Source organism: Crocodylus porosus, unplaced genomic scaffold (genome assembly GCF_001723895.1).
Source record: "Crocodylus porosus isolate Cpor-Errol unplaced genomic scaffold, CroPor_comp1, whole genome shotgun sequence".
Classification (NCBI taxonomy): domain Eukaryota; kingdom Metazoa; phylum Chordata; order Crocodylia; family Crocodylidae; genus Crocodylus; species Crocodylus porosus.
In genome coordinates, this window is record NW_017728886.1 from 91,869,200 (window position 1) to 91,876,075 (window position 6,876).

At 45.7% G+C, this 6,876-nt stretch overlaps 1 long non-coding RNA gene across 1 annotated transcript in view; it reads left to right on the forward strand.

Moving 5' to 3' along the window:
- Window positions 1-6,876, forward strand: part of LOC109323041 — a 27,173-nt gene that overhangs the window by 12,218 nt on the left and 8,079 nt on the right. Inside the window, exons 3-4 of the long non-coding RNA XR_002104532.1 lie at window positions 4,042-4,050; window positions 4,398-4,402. This is a non-coding gene — a long non-coding RNA (uncharacterized LOC109323041). The remainder of the gene's footprint in view (window positions 1-4,041; window positions 4,051-4,397; window positions 4,403-6,876) is intronic.

Consider the following 6,876-nt stretch of genomic DNA (forward strand, 5'->3'; position numbering starts at 1 on the left):
TTTTCTAAATCTGCTATTGATAATGCATTTTTAATAATATTTCTAACAAGGGGAAGGGTTGTATGATGGACAGCCTTCTCAGTCAATAAGCAGTGGGGGGCAGCCATCTTGCCATGCCAGCAGCCACCTCCCTTCCCAGAGGGAGCCAGCATTTTATTTTCAGTAAGATTTTTGGTATTCCCCAGGGAGCCCACATATTTTTGTGGAACCTGCCTGAAATCACAGTTTCCATGAAAATAGTGAAATTGTGATTTTGGTAGGTGCCTACCCATAATCCTTTGAGTAGTATATAAAGAACTCAGCACTAGTTGTCATCTATAGCTTAGAGCAGGGGTGGGCAAGATACAGCCCACGGACCGTATCCAACCTGCCAGGCCATTCTATCTGTCCTCTGGGACCCCCCAAAAATTTAGAAAATTAATATTTATTTGCTCCTGGCTGCCTGTCAAAGATGACAGGAACTAGGAGCAATAGGACCCAGGGGGAGCCGGCAGCAGGACCCAGCAGCCCAGTCTTGCCCACCCCACCATTTCCCTGCTTTCCACCCTGTACCCGCTGGGCCTCGAGCATCCGGTCCCTTGCCGCCCGGCTCTGGATTTTGATAGTGGTCTTCCGCTCTGTCCCTAAAAGGTATGGGGCCACGATCTCTCGCCTCTTACAGTCTTATCCCATCCTAATCCCACCTGCCACGACTTTGATGATCTATCAGTGGTGGAGGGGTCTAACCATCCGGGTCCGGTTGTCCCAGGCCAAGGCGTGATGTTCTTCTCGAGGCTCCAACCTCCCCTGTACCTCGCCCCCTACCCAGCCCTGACGGCATGCTTGTGTTGTTGCCAGCGGCCGACCCTCTCTATGCGTGAAGTCCTCCTGGCCCTGCTTGGATCTGGTTGAAGGCTAAGTAAAACTAGGCCCTTTAACTCCTGAGCCCTTGGTAGCCCTCTGTCTACCTACACCCCGGCGTCCTAGGCAAAATAACAACTAACAAAATAAAAGGAAAAGAGACCGACGCCAAAATCGTCTACCACCTCTTGATGTCCCCTTGATTACTATCCTGGGGCACCTAATAATAACGTGCTCTCCCTTCACCGGCTACCCCTTTCAGTGCTACCTCCCCTTGCCCTTAGTGTACTTAACGTGTGTCCACCCTCAACGTCCCTCTGAAAAGAACCCTTCCCTCGACGGGCTCTCCTGGGTCCTCCGTCCAGGACGTGAGGGTCTTAACTGGCCCCTTGCTTGTCTACCTCTTTTCTGGACGACTCGCTGGCCCAAGTCTCTGTTGACAAGGTCCCTCCTGTAGGTGCTCTTTGTGGCGTTGGGGTAATATACAGCCGGGATATCTTTGTCCTCGTTGGTTCGGCAGCAGCGTCTTTAGATGGATGCAGCTCCGGACATTCCCCTGCCCCATGGGCAGTATTCCCCAGTTCCTCCTCCTTCTCGGTGAGCCCCAGAGTTCCTCTTTCTGTGCTCTTTCTCCACTTCTTCTCCCCTTCCGTCCTGCTGTCTTTCCTTATACTTTCACACCGGCTCTCCTCCCCCTTCTCCCCAGCTGCTTTCACTTTAAAAAAACCATGGCTAATGAGCCATGTGGGTCCCGCCGCCGCTTTCAGTTCTGCCACGGTTCCTGCAGCAGGTAGGGTGTTTTTGCTCATTCCCCCTTTCTTTTTGTCTTCCCCGAGGTGTATTGTCCCCCAGGGTCCCTCCTTAACCCTTCGGGGTCCATGTCCTTCCCTTGCCCCAGGACACAGCCCATGTGCTTCTCCAGCACTAGGTGGCTCGCAGCTGTGTGTTTGTGTTCATAGGGTGAGTCCCACATGCATACCCCACCATACATATGCACCCCCCTCTTGCACTGTCATACATGCAGACATCCAAACCCCCTCACACACCCCAGCCATCCTCCCCACCACCAGTTAACTCCACTGCTAAGATGTATGAACCACCTGTTTGTGTGTATATGTTGTATTCAGGCCTTTTCTTGCCCCACTAGCTCTTTTAGATAGAAGCAGATTTACAGAATAACACAATATATAGTACCCCAGGAAATTATCTGGGAGCTGGTATAGTGACTGCTGTTGATACAGTCATTCTGCTTCTACTGTTGAATCCTTGTTTAGTAAAACTCCTTTCCCTTTGCCTTGCATCTGTTATGGTGCCTTGTCATAGGTTGGTAAGTTTAACCAAATTAGCAGCATGCCCCACCTAGAGCCTTTCTGTTACCAGTATATATAGATATACTAAAAATACTGGATCTAAATATCTTCTTTGAAGAAATATAAAATTAAGATTAAAAGTTCCTGCTTATTCACTAAGCACCTGCAGACTTGCCCAAAGTTCAAATCCAGTTTTAAACTTTGCAGCTTGGGTCCATCTCTACATACAGCCTATTCTCTTTTAATATAAATGGGGATTAAGAGAGGTCTCAAAAAATTCCAGTTATATAAGACAATTCAACTCTTTGATACAACCTTATTCTTATACTTAGATGTAATTCTATAGTATTCTGGGTGCTGTTGCATCTGTGCCTTGTAATACCTGTTTTCATTAAAAGAAAAATGTGGGTTTTTTTTTTTTGCCAGTATTAGCTGCATCTTTTTTTTAGATTTAAAAATGAGATGAATTATTTAAAGGTAGATAAAGGTAGTCTAGTCTTGCGTATTTTAAGCTTACAATCATAAGTTAGTAATGGAAATGACCTAATAGTCATCTTGCCTTTCTCTCTCCCAATCCATGATTGTTCCCTACTGATGCCTCCAGAATATTTTCCAAATCCTTTGCCCAGCTTTAAATAACTCAAGCAGTCAGGTTTCTATTGAGCACATCATTTTCTCTTAGATGTATTAACTTGGATTTTTTCAAGCTGAAACTCATTTGAGGCCTCATGTGAGAGCACAATGAGAGGTCAATGAAAGACTTCCATTGACTTCAGTGGGCTTTTGGACCAGACCTGTGTTTATCTGCTACATAAGATCCTGTTTGAGCAAAGCGCTTAAGTATAGGTTTACCTTTTAAACCCATGAGTAGCTTCATTGATTTCAAATCATGATCCTCTCTGCAGGCCAAAAAAAGGTTTCCACGTTCTCAGGGCTTTAAGATTTTTGTTGAATGTGTCTCAAACTTTCATGGGACTTGCATAAATTAAGTATGCACTAAAGAGCTGTCTTGAATCAGGGCCTGAATTTTTAGTGGCCTCCTCAAACTGAATTCATGCCCCTATGAACTCCTCTCCTGGGTTATTAATAAGATGTTAAATGACACCACGATGAATTGCAGTCTTTTGATGTCCTGCAGACATTTACCCCCATGTGTCAGTGCTCAGATCCAAGTCAATTTGAATTCGCTTTTTCAAGTAAGATTTTTATAAGCCTTTGCAGCAAATGTTTTAGTAAAGTACTAATATTTTTTTATATAATCAATATTTCGCTTGGCAGTAATCTTGTAACTGAATACTAAAACAGATCAAATTAGCCTAGCGCAATTTGTTCTTTTTAAAGCCATGCTACGTTGCTGCAATTCACTGAGATTGTCCTGGGAAGTAAAGGGAAACAGGGAAACCATCAGAATCGCTACTGTTTCCTAATGCATCATTTATCCTGTGATGTACTGGAATAAGATGCAGAGCAGCAACTCCTTGGCTGCACATGACCCTCCCTGGCACTGCTGCAGGGAGGCAACTGAGGATTCCCTTTCTCTGAGGCAATATTTCGGGTAGACTAGGACAAAGCAGGACAATATGCTGTGGTGATTTTGTTCAACAGAACTGACTGAAACCAATCTTTACCCACTGGCATGTTAGGCAGTTCTGCTGCTGCTCTTTTCTTTCAGAAGGCTGGTTTACAGCAGTCTCCGGTATTTTTGGAAGTAAGCCAGCCAGCCAATTTCATAGATTTCATAGACATTTGGGCTGGAAGGGACCCCGGAGGATCATCGAGTCCAGCCCCCTGCCCCAGGGGCAGGAAGTCAGCAGGAATCATAGGATCCAGCAAGATAAGCATCCGAATGTGTCTTGAAGGCATGCAAAGTGGGTGCTCGAACCACCTCCAGCAGCAGTCTGTTCCAAATTTTGGGGGCTCGGGCAATGAAGAAGTTCTTTCTTATGTCCAGCCTGAATCGGTTGTGGCAGAGTTTGTGACTGTTTGATCTTGTCATCCCTTGGGGTGCTCTGGTGAACAGATGTTCCCCCAGATCCTGATGCGCACTCCTGATAAACTTAGCCCCTGAGCCTGCGCTTTTCCAGGCTGAAGAGTCCCATGGTTCTCAGCATCTCATCATAAGGTCTGTTTTCCTGACCTCTGATCATGCACGTGGCTCTCCTCTGCACCCTTTCAAGCTTCTCCATGTCCTTTTTGAATTGTGGAGCCCAAAACCGGATGCAGTACTCCAGCTGCGGCCTCACCAAGGCCGAGTACAAGGGGAGAATGACATCCCGTGATTTGCCTGAGAAGCATCTAGGGATGCAAACCAGTGTTTTGCTCACTTTACTAGCAGCAGCATCACGCCGCAGGCTTGTGTTCATCTTGTGGTCACTCATGACCCCCAAGTTCCTTTCATCTGTAGTGCTAACCTGTGTAGCACTGCGGAGCCTATAAGGATGCTGCAGGTTTTTCCTCCCAAGGTGGAGAACCTTGCATTTTTCAGTGTTGAACCATCAGGTTCTCATCCGCCCATTTCATGAGCCTGTCAAGATCTGCCTGGATCACCCTCCTGTCCTCAGGTGTGGATGCTTTACCCCAGAATTTGGTGTCATTCGCAAACTTGGCCAGTCTGCTTCTGACACCAGTGTCCACATCATTGCTGAAGATGTTAAATAGTATAGGCCCTAGGACAGAGTCTTGAAGGACCCCACTGGTGACCACACACTAAGATGATTACCTCCCGTTAACCACCATCCTCTGGGTCCTACCGTGGAGCCAGTTCCCAAACCAGCTGATTGTGGTGAGGTCAAGGCCGCAGTTAGCCAGTTTAGCCAAGAGGTGATTGTGGGATACCAGATCAAAGGCTTTTTTAAAGTCAAGATATACAATGTCAATCTTTTCCTCCTTGTCCAGGTGAAAGGTCACCTGGTCATAAAAGGAAATGAGATAAGTCAAGCAAGACCTACCTGCAACAAATCCATGTTGGGTATCCCTCAGGATATTGCCTGTGATAAGATTGGTTCCCAGCTCAAGTCGAAACAACTGGAGGTCCAAATTCCCTAGAAAGCTCTAAAATCTCTTCCAAACTTTAAGCAGGTTTTGTTCAGTTGGTACAAGTTAGTATTATGTTGTTAGTATTTAGCAGCAAAGGAGCATTCTGTATATCAGATCTTGAGCCAAACAGGCTGTTATTTATAAGAACAAACCAAACTGATTTTTAAATCCAAATTCAACTCTCCTAGTTTTGGAAGCTTGTAAAAAAAAAAAAAAATTACAATCCAGCCAGCCTCCAATGCAAAGACAAATCACGGCCATTTTGGCACCAAGTGATGATATCATAAATGCAGATTTGCTATCAAAACAGTGTAAGTGTAGATATAGAACTGTGATAATGTGGCCTCATCTTTTTTTTTATAAAGAAGTAACTGAACTAACTATATATATTCTTGATACATAAATAAATATAAATAGGAATATAATGGAGCCTTCATGAGGTGTGGTCTCAGGAGGATTTCTTAATTAACTGTATTAGAGATCTATTAGAGACCCCAACTGAAATTATGGCCTCATGTTTCTGCAATGCATGAACACACAGTAAAATACAATTTTTACTCTGAGGACTTTAAAGGAATGCATAAGAAAATCAAAGAGTAGAAATGATGAGGGACTATTAGGCTCATTTTCCAGATGAGGTCTGAAGCTCAGAGGTGAATTTATTTAGCCAGGGTCATCCAGAGTGGTAGTGGTAGAATTACAAACTGAACCCGGTATCTTTTAAGTTTTGGACAGTGCCTTAATTGCAAACCCATTATCCATCCTTTCTTCTTCTTCTTCTTAAAAAAAGTAGGCTTGCTATCATTTGTTCAAACAGCACTTAGAATTCCTTTCCCAGTGAAAAATTACCTAGAGGACATTCAGTTAGTACTAGAGACTCACCCCCTTTATTTCATCATGAGGTCCTAAACAGTCCTAGCACTGAGCAGTCCTGGCTTGTGGGGTTCAGGGCCCAATCCCATATGCCTTGGGAATCCTGCTGCAGGGGAATTCCCGAGGTGCACATCTGCAAGAGGGAGTCTCCCCCATGCCAGGGGGGTACCAGGGTATGCATATCAGGGCATTGTTCTTTGTGGCTGTTGTCCCACAGGGTTGGGCCCTTTGAAGCCCTGGGAACGTCTGTAGATGCCAGAAGCAGATCAGACAGCTGTTCCTGTTCCAAACATAATGTCTGTTTATACCTTACAATATCTCCTTTCTTTTCATGAACAATGTGGAGGGGCCAAAAAGCACTGGGGACAGGGAAAGGAGTGGCGCGTGAAGAGCAAAATGAGGGGAGTGCTGTCTTTGTAATATGTCCAGGACCCTTTCTATGTCTCCTTGTTCAGGTATAATAATGCAGCGTGGATGTGATTTTCGAGCTGGGGCAGGGGGCTGTGGGAAATACCACTGAGCCTATCCAGCTCTTGCTGAGAAGGAACTATACCTGACTTCAGGTGTTCAGTTAGTGGTGCTTAGGGCTATGAGGTTATGGCTATCTATGTTCATTGGTTCTGCTGTTCCAGAAGACTGGTTATGGCAGTAGAGTGTGTGCTGTACTGCCTGAGATGTGTGGCGAAATGCCGGGCTAGCGGCTCTGGCACCGCTTAGGGGAGCCGCGGGCTTTGCAGAGTTGTGCGAGCGCGCGGCTTGTGGGGCGGGATTGAGGTAGCTCTTAGCCGCCCTCGAGGTTCGCCGAGTTGGCACAAGT